Source organism: Poecilia latipinna, unplaced genomic scaffold (assembly GCF_001443285.1).
Source record: "Poecilia latipinna isolate Pla-1442-1.1 unplaced genomic scaffold, P_latipinna-1.0 Scaffold723, whole genome shotgun sequence".
NCBI classification, from domain to species: Eukaryota; Metazoa; Chordata; class Actinopteri; order Cyprinodontiformes; family Poeciliidae; genus Poecilia; species Poecilia latipinna.
The window spans coordinates 227,099-244,266 of NW_015113339.1; the positions used below are offsets into that span (position 1 = coordinate 227,099).

General features: G+C 38.4%; 1 long non-coding RNA gene across 1 annotated transcript; it reads left to right on the forward strand.

Annotated features, from left to right (window-relative positions):
• Positions 1-4,276: 4,276 nt before the first annotated feature.
• LOC106955289 (uncharacterized) lies at positions 4,277-6,622 on the forward strand. The gene is made up of 3 exons (XR_001426544.1): positions 4,277-4,389; positions 5,097-5,148; positions 6,553-6,622. It is a non-coding gene; the product is annotated as an uncharacterized LOC106955289 (long non-coding RNA).
• The last annotated feature ends 10,546 nt before the right edge of the window (positions 6,623-17,168 follow it).

Below are 17,168 nucleotides of genomic sequence, written 5' to 3' on the forward strand. Positions count from 1 at the left end.
TTTGATGTCTAATTTTACTAGAAAAGGTTTAATTAAATCAGCACTTAGAAACCTCGTTTTATTTCAATATTTTCTATAGTATTGTTTTTTAATAGGTTATTTCTCTGTTGTGTTACTGCTGAATCACAGGGAAATTTCTCCCTGAAGACAGAATACATGGAAGAAACAAATGATCATTTGATTCTACTCTCTTTTCTATGAAAGAAAGCCTCAGAATTACTTAAATAATTTGTGCAGGTTTTCCAATGTGATGCAGTCAAACGAGATGCTAAATCTTCCTTCCTCTGTTCAGCACTGGAACCAAAACCAGTTGTGAAAAGGCGTGAAAACCAATGGAAACCCAGTTCAGTGGTCGCTATTTCCAGAGTTCAGAGTGAGAGAGGATGGTGCATTCAGGACAGGTGGACGATCTATCAGGACGACACAGATATAGGCAGTCACGCGCACACACGCACACACACACACACACACACCTACGCACACACACACACACACGTTTGCGTGGCTATCTTTGTGGGGACTTTCCATTTACTTCCATTCATTTCTACAGCCTAAACCTTACCTTTATCATTTTCCTAACCCTAACCATCATATGCCTATCCCTCCCTCTATCCAAAACTCAATTCATACCTTAGCCCTAAATCTGACCCCTGACCCAAAAACAGGGTTTCCCCAGGCTCTGGTCCCCACAAGGAGCAATTGGTCCCCACAACGTAGTATATGTCAGGAAAATCGTCCCCACAAGGTATTACAAACAAACGCACAAACACACATGCACACACTCATACATAACCTTATGACAAATTAGACAATTTAGAGTCTTCCTAATGTGCATGTTTTTCACCTCTGGGAGGAATCCGCAGTAACCGGAGAAAACCAGAGAGAAAATGAATTCTTAAAACAGACAAGGCAGCAGCCAACCTGAGTTTTTAACCTTTCTGTGTCCTGAATTATGCAGAATAAAGCAGAACCAATCTTAGGAGATTTAAACATGAGGTTCATGACATCTTAATTGGATGTTTGTCTTCATTAACCCACCTACAGCCCCTGATTAAAGTGGCACTTTGCTCTGGTATAGCATAGATAGCATTTTCTTTTTCAGTGAAAACAGAAAACATTGGTGCTAAGCAACCGCTGGTCCCAGTTTAGCACTGAACCCGATTTAGTAGAAAAACCTCTAAAGAAGTCATGAAGCACCACATTCGAGGAGTCTTATTTAAAGTTGTCAAAATGTGGAAAGCTTTTGCAGATTAATATATGTACAACACTGATGCCAAAAATGTTGGGATTTTGCAAAATATAAAGAGAGTACAGATCACATAATGCAAAATTTTATTCACAACATAATAAATACTTTAAATGTTGTTGGTGGAGACATCTGAATTTAATAGAAGCAACTTTCAAAAAAGTTAACAGGCTTTAAAATTGGTTTAAAAATGAATAAGGGAAACACAAACAACTGCAGGGGTATTTTGCCACCAACTGGTTTAATTGGCAAAAGGTCAACAAGAGGTCTGTGTTTGAAATGAACATTTCAGTGAGGCGGAGTTTCTCCGATGTGCAGAGGTTCGAGACTGCCTCAACAAAAAATTGGAATGATTTTGTATATCCTATCATCTTAAGTTCATTGTGTCGTCAAAAGATTTCAAGAATCTGGAGAAATGTCTGTGCAGAAAACAGAGCTGGAAGTCAGCAGTGGATGACCTTATCCTTAAAAACAGGTCTGATCCTGTTACAGACATCACCACATGGCCTGGAGCTGCACAAACCGTCATCTGTAAACACAGTGATGTTCAAAAACTGCATCTAAGAGTTATACAATGGGTCCAATCCCAACCTTTTTTCAGCTGGGTTTGCATAGTAATATCAATTTTATTCAGTGTATACTGCGTGTATACACTGAATACACCCTTTCAAAACTGCTGACAATGTTTCTTCGCTTTGATGAAAAATCTCACAATCTTTCACTGCATCGCTGCCACATATCCAACCAAACACAACATGACCACACTCCTCTCCTAAAACACAAACAGCACCAAAGACGAAATGGGCTTGTGACATTGATTGATTTTTACTTTCTTCCAACATGACAAGTTAAAAAATGACCAACATTGGCCGATACTGATGGTACTGCACATATATTATTTATTTCTGATTGAGGCACGACTGCGCCAACGTGTACATGCGATTGTTTTTTTTACAGTTTGAATATTAAGACTTACTTATGAACAAAAGGTTAAGATATTAAACAGGAGTTAGAGCTGATGACCCCATCGCTCTAATGGGGATTGAAAAAATAAATATTCTCATACTTTACTGTCCTGAGAGAAAATGAGTTCACCTTTACGAACAGGTAGAATATTACTGAAATGTTCCTTTACTTCAGTAATTACATTTATTAAGTGAAACAGATTATATGTTATTTAAAAACTTACTGTTGTCGTCAGGCCTTTAAATGCTTATTGTGATCATTTAAAAAAAATTAGTTTTTTAAAAATACTTTATATAGAAATGTGCGTTTCATGAAAAGGATGTTTTTAAAAGGTGCTTTTAATCTGACAAACGAGCCTTACCAGGGCATATTTTGAGTAGGACTCTAAATCAAGGTCAGAGCGAAGACAGAGGACAACCACCTGTCAGGAATAGTAAAATTGTGCAGCACATATAAAAACCAGCATGTTAATTTTCAGGGGCTGTTGTGCCACAAGCTTTTGTTCGCTCTTGCCTTACGTTAATAATCTGCATCGCTGAATAGATTTCGCCCTGTGATAGTAGCGTCTCAAACTGAGGTTTTACCTCTTGGTACACGTTGTGACTAACTCTGTCATTATTGGACTTAATTTCAGGTAATCACACTAACTGGGATTTCATGTTAAAAATAAAAATGGTGTGAAGGCCAAGCATGAGTAACCACTCTTAGTGGAATAACCTAATTTCTTTCATTTTTAAGGCTCTGTTAGTTCTTTTTATTTTAATTCGTATCCAACTAATGAATATTCTTATACCGTTTTTTTATTATTATTATTATTCAAAATCAGTACAAGGGTTTAGATCCACATAAGCGATATATATAAAAAATTCCCTTTTATATGATGGAGAAAAAAAACAGACAGTTTTGAAAATGCTAATTTGTCTTTCACAAAGAGAGCATATAAGTTAAACCAAACTAATGTAAACATTGTTAACACAAATTGGACATAATTTGGATTATTTTTGTCTGTGGTCCTCACTGTGGCATAACAACAAGAAAGTGTGTGCAAGCTTGTGCATCAGCAGACTGGAGGCTGAGTTTAAGAGGGGATTGGAAGCAGAGATATTACAGAAAAAGAGGGATAAGGTTGAGAAACCACAGTGATAACGCTCTCTGTGGGAGAAAATCGATGGGCTCAGTTAGGACCTGGTGAGGGATGGCATTAGATTCTAATGAAAAAGCTGCCTGGTGGTATTCATCGCATCTGCAGTCATATTATTTCATGACCAACTCAGGAGCTCAAATGTATGTGTTTCTAACACCACCTGTTGCTCCACCATAGTTTTGAAAATGACTTAAAGCCAGTTTACAAGTTCTGAAATTATGATCCGTCTCTTGAAAGCTTGGCGTGGTGGACGGTTAAAATTAGACAAGCGTTAAGGTCATAAACATCCTAATTTATCCAATATATTAGGAACGCACAAAGAAAACAACATTAGGACAAAATACAAAAATTCAGAAGCCATGGTGCATTTAGATAATGTATCTATCTGGTAACATAGAAAAGAGAGAAAAGACAATAATCTTTAGAAATAAATCATCATGGCTCCCTTCCTCTCTTCTTTTCTGACTCTGTGTGTTCAGGGGCCAAGAAGGCCTGGAGTCTTTCCCATCAGTCACTGGGTCAGAGCCAAGGTTACATCCTCAGTTCACTAGGTCATAGAAAAACTTGCATAAAAAGTAGATTTTGTCATTTGTTGTCACACAAATCTTCTTGCTTAGAAACACATTCTGGTGTGTCTGACCATGTCTCACTCAGTTATTTAATAGAAACTGTGAAGTCTCACCAGTAAAAATAAAATATCATAATCAAATTTATGCTCCTCACATAGCTAATAAAGCTCTGAGCACCACAGAGAGGCTTTTGTGTTATTTTCTTGTATATAATTTTTACTTTAAAGCACAATTATTTCAAGCTGTTTTGCTTTCTGCGATTCCTCCAATCTGCCATAAGTGCTCTCACGCAGGTCTATTATTTCTCTTCTCTCAAGAGAGGTTTCTGCTGTGCTGTTCTCTCTGCAGACTGAACATCACACGCCGTGGAGGTCACAAATATATTGAATCAGACCTTCATTATCCAGCAGACACCACGGAGCTTCTGACAGACGGCAAACAAAGAACGAAGATGCTGCTTCCAAGTATGGCGGTGATGACATTTGTCATTGTTACGTGGATATTTCATATTTATCAGCCTTGCAACTAGTTTTTTTCCGCCCCTCTTCTCTGGAGGGTTGAAGTTCTTTAAATGTGTCTCTGGGAATAATTAATCATTGGGTGTAGAGATAACCTTGTTTTCACGAACTCCTTCGCCGTGATTCATGTTTCCAAGTATTGCTGGGATTTTTTTTTTTTTTTTTTTCCCAGAACCTGAGCTGTATTATTGGCAGCATTTGAGATCAGGATGATAATCACTGCCGCCATTATTCTGGCTTTAAAGTAGCTTTTCCTTAGCTTTCTATGTGGAGATGATACATTAACCAATGTTTGTGGAGTTGGGAGTATAACAAGTGAATGACATTTGAAAATAAAGACTGCAGGCTTTAAAGGAGAGTCTTGTAACATATTAAAGAAGAAAAACATATTGGGGGAAATTGTTGGATAAAAATGTCAACATTTTTGCTCTTTTAATAAATGTGGGCTAAGCAGGACATCCCAAGCACATGCACATCACATGCAAAGTCTACTTTTTTTTTTTTTTTTGCTTCAGGCTAATTGTTTCTCAGCCCTTCAAAGTTAAAGCCCAGCTGATGCTATGTGATTATCTGATTTGGCCATCACATGTCTTTTTTTTTTTTTAGAGACTACGTTACATCCATCTATCGTCTATTCCTCCTTTTCCTTGCAGGGATGCAGGATGGTTGGTGCCCGTCTCCAGCAGTCGTTGAGTGAGAGGCGAGGTACAACCTGGGCACCACACAGAGACACACAGGACAAAAAAACAATCCATCTACAACATGAAGCAATTTAAATTGTCAGTCAGGCGACAAATATGAATTTTAAAAGTTAAAAGTCGGCCTTTCCTCTGGAAGATGACCACCTAACCAAAGAGCTAGCTCTTTTCAGAACATGAATGTTTAAATGTTTTAAACAATATGTGAGATTCTGTTGTTCCTTCTTCCGTGAGAAACACACTAAATCTCTTTCTCTACAACAACCAAGGTCACTGTGAAGTGTGAATTTCCTGAAAATTTGTATTCGCTGCGTGGTGTAAAATCATGCAGAGGACAGAACAAAGCCGTGGCCAGGTGTGATTTTTAGAGACCTGCACCCAGTGGAACCCGAGGGTTTCAATAGAGACAGGAAAGAGCAACAGAAAACATCAGAAAAATATATTTATACGTATTGCAAAGCGGGATGAAGAGAAAACAAAGCTGTGTATTCGTTCACTGCCTCATTAATGCAACCTTTAATCTTCCATTTTCCCAAGAAACAGCAGGAAAAGGATAACATTATGTCATCTGTGATCATTGAGTCTGAACTGATAGAGAGAACAAATACACCCTTCGTCTAATTTTTAGACTTGATTAAGTTATGCAAAGCTTCTGCAGGGCGACCTTTTAAAGGTGCTTATTGGACCATCATGAAAATATTTCCAGAAGCTGCTTTCAGAAGAAAAGTCTTTTTAATAAAAACGAAAAATCAAAAAGGAATCGCAGCTCATTAGCCGTGTTGCCCAGCTGCTGCAGTCTTTTTTTGGCTCATCTTTATTAATACTACTTATGATTATGGAAGGTGCTGCATTATTATGCATCACATTTAAATAGCTGGGGAGGGAAAAAAAAACTGCAGCTGTGTGGTGAAATATCTCCCCTAAAAGAGAAGAGAACCTATTAGCCAAGGTTTCAAAAGAAACCATTTCTCCCCATTCTGTCTGCTTTATAGGAGCATTTGGTCCCTTGCCTTAAGGTGAAAAACACTAAATCAGATCTAAAGCCAATCCTCTTATCATTCTCCTCAATTTGTTCCAAATGACAAGATGAGGCCAGAGGAGGCAGAACAACCAGAGAGGAGAACTGAAGGAGGAGGTCTGACTGAGGAGCGTTTATATGGAGGGAGCGTTAAAAACATAATGGCCATAATCCTGCTGCTTCTGTCACAAACTTTCTATTTCAGTCCAACTCTAAAATCGATACGTCCAAGCTCTGTTTCATAGCGTGTTATGAATTCAGACATATAATGTAATTTACCAATTATGTCTTTTCAAAAACCGTCACTCAACACAATGTTTTAATCAACTGTTGTGAACTATTTTGGAAATGAACAAGGCTTACAGCTGAGCCTAAAAATGTCATGGTTTGTAGCTGTCAAGAGGATAAAAATGAGGAGATGAGTCACAGAGTCACAGGATGCTGCCAGAGAGCAGGAAGTGAGGAAAAAGTCCAGTGATGAAGAATGACATGCTTAAATACTGAGGAAGAAGTGGAGGATGACTTTGGATGCAGGTGAGGAAACCAGGTGGTTGGACGCAGCTGGGGAGCAAAGTGTCCGACTGTGGGAAGGAAGCAAATTAACATTAAGGTAAGTATTTTTTTTACTCTCTTTAATTAAATGACAAATGACAGCACCAAAAACCTAAAGCTCTCAAATTAGATAATGTGGCTTTTAGAATATTCGATTTAGTGGCAAAATCTTCAGTATGAAATAGTCAAAATATGTAAAAGCTTCTGAGAGTATTCCAGTTTTATTAAGGATTCATTTAGGTAATTCATGAGATTTACATCAAAAATGCCGCAGTAGAATTTGTTTGGCTCTTCATCATTTGTGTACAAGAGAAGAACAAACGTCCTTGATCCAGCTTCATCTGAAAAAGTAAATCATTTAGCTGTACACACAGTCACTTCTTTACACTTGCCAGTTTTTCTGAAGACATTCTTGTTTGGCCCAAGCTGTGTTATTCACAGGCTGTTGCTGGATTAATTAGGTTTTCTCGTATTTGTCTTTCCTCTGATGGCTTTCCCTCCTTTTGGTCAATTTCAGTCTGATGAGGGAGCTTAGCGGAAGAACCGCAAAGAGAGGAAAACAAAAATAGAGCAGTACACAATAACCACTGAAGCCTGGCTGGAACAAACATGCAAACTCATTTGAGTCAGAGTCATTGATTAATTTCGCAAAGCAATTCCCCGAATCTTTCACCGGCGCATCAGAAAAATAAATGTGTATCGAAACACAGGAGAGGCAATGCCGGGCCGCCGAGGGTAATAAAACAATAAAATGAAAATAGAAATTAGACACAGCGAGCTCAGACCGTTGCTATCATCTCAATCGTGTTCAATCCCCAAGTCCAGCTGGAGGTCGGACTCTTATCTGCGCCTCTCACAGCTCTGTGACCAATCAATAGGTTTTAAGCTGCTTTGCTCTCAGCCCAGCTGGAATCTGTGAACGCCCTCATGCCAGGAGATCTGCTCATTTTCCTGCTGAAAGTCATGAAATTCCCCCGGCTTGACGTCAACAAGGTGGAGATTTCTGTCTGCAAGTCGCAATCCAGCTCTACACTCTTAAATGCCGTAGCTGTAAACAAACAAACAAAAAGAAAACATTGTAGATCTCTTAAGCATTTTTAATGTTTTGCTCTATTACAATTTACATGTTTTTATGTTTTAATTTTTGAACAGAAAAAGAAGTAAGTGGCATAAATACAGGAGGAACAGGTGTCCTCTGCCATGTACGTCGGATCAATAAAGCTCTTCTCCGTTGTAATCTTTCCTCGCCCAGCGATTATTATCCTCTGCAAAAGGCTCAAGCTGCAGAGCATTAAAGAGAAAGTGCTCCGTCCTGTGAAGTTACCGTGACATGTACACTTAAAGAACATCCACAAAGCAGAGACCATAATTTACTCCTACTGTCTGGAGCTGCAAATAACACAGAGGAGGGAATTTTCTTCCAGCCTTTTGATGGGTGCCCACTGCGTGGCAAGAAAAGAGCTGTTGTTTAAAAAAAAAAAAAACTTTAGTAAAAACCTAGAGTAGTGGGTTGTCATCGTAGCAAATAGAGCAAAGCTCTGACAGAGACTACGATGGTGGATAGATGCTAGAATGGTATTTCTAGGTTTTTACTCTTGCAATGTCCTGAGAAGCAAAGGAACCGTAGATCCAGCAGCACCACCATACGAGGCATAAATCAAATTTTAAACGTCTAAGCTTCGCTGCTCCTTACCGTACAATCTCTGACGTCATTTAGACATGAAGAACTTCAGCCTGAGTGAAATCATGCAGCATTTAGAAGATCTTTCTGAAACAAAACCCTCTGATGCCTCTGATGAATGTTTAGATTTGTGAAGATGATGCAACTGCAGCAAGACATGACCGCCTGATGGACAGTTTGTTTTGCACGAGGCGTTGGTCACACACAAATACTGGAAAATGTTTGAGGTCACATTACATAATAGTGTCTCATTATCGTGTTTTAGACCAGGCGTCTGCAACATTTACCATTCAAAGAGCCATTTTTCCCTCCAGTCCAGCTAAATAAAAGTCATTTAGAGCCACAAGAGTTACAAGACATTTTTTTTAATTATTGTTTAAAATATGTCAAATTTCCTATCTCCTATAGGAAATTTGTTTTTAAAGAATCTTCATTTTATTTCTATTTTGAACAAACATTTTGGCAAAAAGAGATGGATGCAACTATTTCATGGGATTTTAATACTGGCAAAAGATGAGCACATTGTTTTCAAACTAATGACAAGGTAATTAGATTTAAGAATGTTATTGGTACAATTAAACTGTAAAAACTGTAAAATTGCTAAAAGCGGAATTTGTTTTTATATCTATTTTTATAAGGATTTTTTTTGTTTTTTTTGTTTATCTTCTTCAGTTAAAGTTATTAAGAGCCGTTGTGGAAGATCCACAGAGCCACTTGTGGCTCCAGAGTCGCAGGTTGCAGACAAAGGCGGGGAAATGAAACTATTTTTTTGAGGTCTGAAAAAAGTCTGAATATGAATCCAAAACCAGGTGATGCCCAACGCAAAATGAAAAGAGAATGGAGTTGTGGAAGTGAAACAATGTGTTTGATATTCATTCCCATCACAAGCCTGTTTATTTCCAATCTGGGACTCGACAACACAGTGAGCAGCTCCTTTGTCAACAAAGCCACTTGTTGTTTTCAGAGCGCCACCACTCCAATTTAGCTCAGTGCACACAGACACATTATTAATGGCATTTTATCAATTTTCAACCTGTCTTAATAATTGATCTACTGTAGATTAGCAGTAGATCAATTTCCTTATAAGCATTTGGCCCTGTGGAGCGTCACACATCGTGTGTGTAAAGCATTGAACTTTAATCCTCAGACAGTCAGAGGAACATTAAATATTGAGCAACCTCCTAAGTATACCTACAAATTCATAAAACGTGATGGCAGCTCTGCTTCAGTAAAGAAACGCAGCAGGAGTGGATTATTCAAACTATGAAAACCAACAACATGTCAACAATTAAGTTGTTGTTTTGCTACAATGACGTCGACCTCTTCCCTGCTATGTCTTTCACTATAAAACAACGTGAATAAAAACATGCAGGCGGTAAAACAAAAACAAAAAATGGCTGGTGAAGGTTTGAGCTGCTTTATTCAGCCTTTGTTTCTTTGTCATGTCGGGTGATATAAACAAATGCAAACAATTATCAACACTAAAGACTTTATTTTTCTTCTTTTGAGTGTTTCGTGTCAGCCCACACTTGATTTCAGAACAAAAACTGATTTTTTATATATATATATATATATATATATATATATATATATATATATATATATATATATATATATATATATATATATATTGGACATACTCTAAAAGATGCATTCAGCAGCGCTTCCTCCATTAGAGTCTTTGTTGGAGTAATCATGCTCACAATATCAGTTTCTCAATATTTCAGTTTCTCAAAAGGAAAAGAGAAACCAAAGCTAAATGTGAACTAATAAGAAAGAAACAATTCAGCTGGATTCAAGTAGATCATTACCAGCAGAATATTATTTCTGTCAATCAGTTTTTGCATTTCTCAGCCTCCGAGGCCCGGTGAGGACCCCGGTGAACTCCGGTGTTATTTTGGTTCTGGCAGCAGGAAATCATTAAACTAATGATCCGAGTGTGTGTTTTGATGGTGCATATTTAGTTAGTGACGTCCGAGTGTTTGGAGAATGATTCATGTTTGTGTCTCTAATATTCCAGCTTCTTTGTCCGGTTTCGATACAACACGACACATCCGTGAGAACATCACTGACTTGCACCGCCCCACCAAACCAGACAGCAAACATTGGACACTAAATAAATACATTCTACTGCGTACTCTCACTACTTTGGAATAGGGGAACTGGTTTTGCACAAGTTTGTATCTTTTCTGCGCCCAGCAACTGTGACAATGTTTCAACACTGCAGCCGATGGCAGACTAAACTTTTTACATTTAGGCACAACATTATTCCCGGTGTGGGAATTCCATTTTGTTACTGCAAACTAAATATTTCCGCATTACGTGGAGCTTTAGCAGTATTTCCAAAGACAATGTCTACCTTGTGTGTCTTACAGGTTGCCTTAAAATGCAAAACAAACACAAGATTCAGTCACAGTACTGTATTTGGGCAGCAAATTCCCAACATGGCAACAATTATCCTGCGAGATTTATTTTGCTTTTCAAGACTTTCCATTTACAAAATGCCTTTAATTGGACCTGCTTTTAAGATTAAACCTTTCTTTGCATCTTCAGGCAGAATGAGAAACACAGCGATCCTCTCAGCCGGGAGCACAGACTGTCTTAATATTCACCCTCTGGAGTTTCCATGAACACCCTCTCTGCAGGAGCTTTCGTGTCAATTTGGAAACCCTCCTTTACTTGCTCATTAGAAGAGGTGGCAGGCAGAATAAGCAGCGCCGGTCTGACATTTCCTGCAACACAAAGTCATTAATAAGGTAATAATGAGAAAATATTAAACTAGAAAACTCTCAAGATCTTTGATTCTCGCGTCCTTCTGCGCGTGTAGTGATTTTTTTTTACTAGGTATAAATCGCAGTAGGAAAGCTGGAATGATTTTTAAACGCTGACTACAAACACCAACTCACCTTCTGTTGCTTTGGACGTCGCTACAGAAAACAGTGAATTTGAGAAGGTTCTGGAAAGCCTACGTTGATTGAAATTACATAGTTAACAATGATTATAGTGCACGACTTATTAGTAGAAGAAAAATACTTATCTATTTATAAGTATTCATATCCATATACGCTTCTCTTCATACTTTCAGTCATAGATTGCTTTTCAAAAACGAGGGAAATTGGTGTAACACTTTATTTGAACATAAAACTGACATAATACTGTCATAAACATTGACAGCTCTGAACATAAAGGAGTGTTTATGAATGTCTGACTGTTGTCATGAAGTGTGATTCTGTAAATATTGACACTTTTAATGCAAAGTTGAGTCTTTCAAAGAACTTTTAATGCAAAGTTTTAGTACAACTTTCCATTAAAAGTGTCATTATTTACTAAATAATGCAAAGTTGGCAATTTTAATGGACTTTTAATGTAACTTTTAGTGCAACTTTGCATTAAAAGTCTCATTATTTACTGAATGACACTTCATGACAACAGTCACAGACATTCATAAACACTCCTTCATGTTCATAACATATTTATGACATGTCAGCCTTATTCACACCCCTTCAAATAAAGTGTTACCAGAATCGGTAAAGCCATAGGACAGGCATATGTGTTGGCAGGACAATGAAATAAAGGAATTAATCGCCATCTTATATGAGGCGGTGAAACAGAAATAACGATGAAAGGGATTCTGTAAAACACGCAATAACTCCTCAGCCGGGGGGAAAAAAAAATTGAGTTTCATCCTGAGTAAAATGAATAGGAGGCGGCCAGCTTTAGCTTTAACAACCAGCTGAATGACTCAGGAGTCCAATTAAAGGAAATGACAGATTATTAAAATGTCTGAGATAGAATCATCTCTGCCCAGGTGGAGACGGAAGTTTCTTCAAGACTATTCGATCAACATAAATGTTGGAAATGTAAGTTAAATTGAAAAACAAAACAAAAGGAGTTATGCAAGACCTCATCTTGACATTAATACGGATAAAACGAGTGTGTGATTTGTGTATCTGGGTAAGCAAGGTGTTGCAGTTAGTGGACCTGTATTAAGCTCTGAGTATCAGAGATTTCTGTGTGGGGGGGGGAATTTTTTAGTTTAGGGTGTGAGGACTGATTATCCAGACAAAAGGTGTTGTGGACTTAAAAGAACAGCATGTTATGTTCTGCAGGAACATTAGATACAGTAGCTGTTGGAGTTAAAGGGTCAGTGTAGACTCCTTGTTGTGACATTTGGCAGATGGAACAATCGGCAGAAAGTTTACGACAAAATAACAACTCTTCTGATTTTACACTAGTCCAGTTGGTTTGGTAGCACTTTGTGGTTAACTTTGCTTCTCTGGCTCCAGCTATGTTTTGGTGGCTCAGTACAATCTTATGTACTGTGCATTTAGCTCAGTAGATCATAAATAGCGCATTAAGAGATGGAAGTTAGGAGCCTTGTAAAAATTATCCAAGCGGAGGCCTTAGGGGCTCGTCTGTGATTTTTTTTTTTTTTTTTTACTTGTAAACCTCAAATTGTCTTATATTAAAACTGTCCAGACATATTTGTGTGGTATAATTAAAGCCCGCCAGCTGATGCGCTCATTTGAAAGCAGTGCCAAAGCCAGAGCGAACAACGTTAAATCTGCAAATTCAGTTTTTCGACCCCCCCCCCTCCCCCCTCCAAGTATATGGTCAGAAAGACAGAGATGTTGCTTTAGCCAACATGACAATAACAGAGGCTACTGGCTCTCTTTGCACATTAGTCTCACAGCTAGATGCTTGCTGAGAGGCATGGTGACGGTCAACCTGTTTTATTGCGACGCAGGTATAGCTTGTCGTGTGCCTTGAATAATGGAAAGAGGAATCCGTTTCACTCAATTTTTTCCTTATAAGCTGTTGATTCAGGACATTTGAGTCCAGAGATGTCTACAGAAGAAGCAGCAGCGCATCGCGTGAGTGAGAAATGGACGTCCATTAGCTGGAATCATCTTTTTCGATCAGAGACGTTGATACAATTACTTTTATCAGAAATGAGCAAAGATTAAATGATCGGAAGCAATTTGTGATTTTTTTCTAATTGATCTTATTTTTTCATTCAGCAGGATTCCCCCCCCCTTCCATTCCCTCCTCGGGGTGTGTGTGGTGATAAACTGATCGTACATCTTGTAGTCTCTGGATCGGACACCTGTTCATTTGAAGGTAAATTTTCTCAGATTTTATGGAGGCAGCGCGTTGATAAAGGGCCGGGATAAACACACTGATTTGCTTGGCTGTCCTGCTCTTTCCTTTGCGTTTCTAATTAAGATCCTGGCTCTGCAGCACTAATGGTAATTCACAGGTGTCCGCTGTCTGGCAGTCACCATGACAACCTCAAGGTATGCCATCTAATCCATAACACACACGGGCGAGCGCGCGCGCACACACACACACATGAATTTTTATTCCGGCTCTCTCTTATCAGAGTTGATTAATCCGGACAACAAACACTGCTCTCTGCGGCGTGGGCAACCTGCCAATGATTTCAACTCAACAGGAAATTGAGGCTCTCTGGTATAAGTCAAACCTTAAACTGCTTTGTTGTTTTGCAAACAGACCTTTGAGGGATGGTCATGATTAAGCACTAAAGCTCCTCAGTCCCGCTTTCTTTTATTTTAAAAGTGATCAGGAAAAATGATTGAGCGCAGCAGGGTCGATTTAAACCCCGTCCAGTGAACTCTGCTCCGTGTTTTTTTTTTGTTTTTTCACCAACTCACTGGTGCTGGAGCCTGTTTGTGTTTTCCCACCCATCCGAGCTTTATGGCCTGAGCAAACCACAGCATATTGCACATGGTTTATTGAGTCGCACACAAAACGTCTGACATTAATTTACTGCAGCATTTTTCCCTGCGTGTTTGCAGATCTGCCTTTACGACGTTACTGTCTCGACCATCAGCTACTTTGCTCGATATTATTGGAGCCAGACTCGTTGTTGGTAGAAAATCAATTCAAGTCTCATAACTTATCCCACACCATCTGAAGCATGCATTTGCATTTTCACGAGTCAACAATTATTACTGCAAACAAGAGGAGGGGATGTCTTAGATTATTATTATTATTATTATTATTATTATTTTACATCTGATGTTTATTCCAATAACCAGCATGAAAAGATGAATTCTTTGCTAGAAACTAGAGCAAACATCACATCTGCAACCAGTTATGCATTTGACAACCATGGCTTAAAAGTTTTAGAAATCAACTGTTTACATACATTTTTATGCATTTGGTTACTGAAATAATGTGAAACTGAAAATAAGTAGTTAAAAGCAAATAAAGAAATAACAGTAAATCTATCATTCAGAAATGATTTAATCCAACGTGGCCTTCAGATAAAGGATGTTATCCTTAGCTTATTTTCTTGTTCAACTTTTTGAAGCCATCTCTGCAGATGAGTGACTTCCCTCGGTTTCTGCAGCAGGTATTTTTGTCTTATCGTCAGTTAACTTCTCAAGTTGTCTCGGGTTTTAAAGGTCACGTCTTTCCACTCCACATTTCAGCTCCTTTCATGTATCAGATCTCACAGAAACCCACTTTTAAAGAGCAAGTTACATTTTTAGCTTTTGTTTTGGGTCATTATGCTTTCTGACAAATAGGAGCAGGTTTCACTTCATAAGCCTTAATATTTCATTGAACCCAGCGTGGACCTGAGCCAACCTGTGCCAGGAGCGACCCGAGAACAAACGACAGTCTCCTCGTGTTTAGCAGCAAATCTAACTCTCTTTTTTTTTGGAAGCCTTCATTTTGCGCTCGTAAATTGCCTGAAGATCCAGTGTTGTCTCATTTGTCCTTAAGAAAATGTTTCAAATTTCCCAGCAGTAAGGAAAGGAGTAGTAAGAATAACACATTTTCATGCTGCATAAAATCATGAAAACCACTGTGACATCTATGTTTTAGAAATGAACTTTCAAACAAAACAACAAACATCAAGACTGCCTTTCTTTAAAAAAAATCTATAAAGTGTTGATTTTGTAGTAAATGCCCTTATTTCACCACAATCTTTAAATGTTGCTCCACCGTTGAAGCAGGAAGTGTTTTGCTACCGCAAAACGTTAATATCATACTTTGGCAAAATCGTTAAAAAATCTAAATCGTTAATTTCTAAAATATATATATATATACTTTTTTTTTTTAAATCACCATTTTTCTCTACAACTGAAATTATTGAGCGTCACAGAGAAGAGTTTTAAAATACAAATACTCTGGTTTCTCTTCTTTGCCCTTCTTGACTCACTCTAATTTAATAAATTAATTTGTTCATGTAGGCTACATGACACAAATTAACAAACTTAAAATTATAATTCTGATAATAATCAGCTTGATGACTGAAGATCTCATTTCCATCATTTAAATTTCCTCTGCATCTTAGCAGTGAGCAGAAAGAAAAGCACAGGAAGTAGAAGTAGCCAATCAGGGTTTGAACTGTAGAAGTGCCTACATTTTAGAAACATCCACTTTGAGTCTGCAGATAATCCTCTCTCACTCCATTCTGTTTCTCTGGATCACAAAGGACATAAAAACAATGTAAATGCAACTTTTAATGTTGACTAATATATTTTTGTTTGTTGTTGTTTTTCCGAAACCGTTGGACTCAAATAAATCCCTGCATTTGATTTATTAATCACCAATAAAGCTTGCCATGTAAAACACAAAGGGTGTGGAGTAGTACTGGACAGGGTTCAAATACAGAGACACACTATCTAAAATATGTGGTGAACATCACCAATTAAAGAGAACAAACTCCTGTGTTACACATTAAATCCACACAACAGACCAACCGTTCTCCCCGACACGCCGTCCCTCCTTGGTTTGGTTGTATTTCCAGCCATTGCTGTTACTGTAGAAACTGACCGTGGCTAAAATCTAGTGCGATAGCCGCAGCGTCCAAAAAATGACTTCTTTTGCCCACGTCTCATGAACAATAAGCTTGTGCAGTCTCTCCCTCACCGTAGAGGCCATCGTCTGCAACAACAGGCTGCTGTAGGTCCCCTGGTGACATTTCAGCATTTTTGAAGATTTCTGTTATGATTGAAGCTGTGCTTTGCTCATTTCTTTCCGTCTCTTTACAATATCTTATGCATGAATGGTCTGAAACATCTAAACGTGCCTGACCATTTCACATCTTGCAGTCTGGTCTCAGGCTAAGATTGTGTAGACGATTATACCTGGACATTTTGTCCGTTGGCTTAAATGTTCTCCATTTGTAGACTTTATTTTCTCCAAAAGTTATACTTCTTGAGTTGGACGGATGGATGTGTGAGCAATTCACCCCAGCACGGCACGTTTTATTTCACATCTATTGTCGCCAATGTGTTGTTGAATTACATGGACTCAAAATCGAGGCTTTTATCTCAACCTGTGGGGGCTCTGTGGACGTTTTCGGTGTCAATCAAAGAGCCACGCGTGACGCTTATTTTACCAGTGTTGGTTTGACAGATGGGAGATGCATCTTTAAAGAACGACACGTCGAAAGAGGCTGGAGATGAAGCAGGAGTTAGAGAGTTGAAACTGTGTCAGCTGTGTTTATTGATGAGGACACCATGTCAGGATCTTGTCACTTTGATGAAAAAGATGAATAATTTGTTGCTCGGAGAGAGAACAAACAGTACCACGCTTCTCTCAAGATTATCATAGAATGACGAGAGACTGCAGAGAAAAATAGCTCTCTCGTCGTGTGCAAGGTCTAATGGCTGCTTGATGCAGCTGCTTTCATTTCCTGTCAAGTTTAGACTTTTTTTTCATGAAATGAAATAGTAAGCTATGGTCATTTTGGATTCAGAGATTAAAATCGACACTTGCATCGTCAAAAGTGGCATTT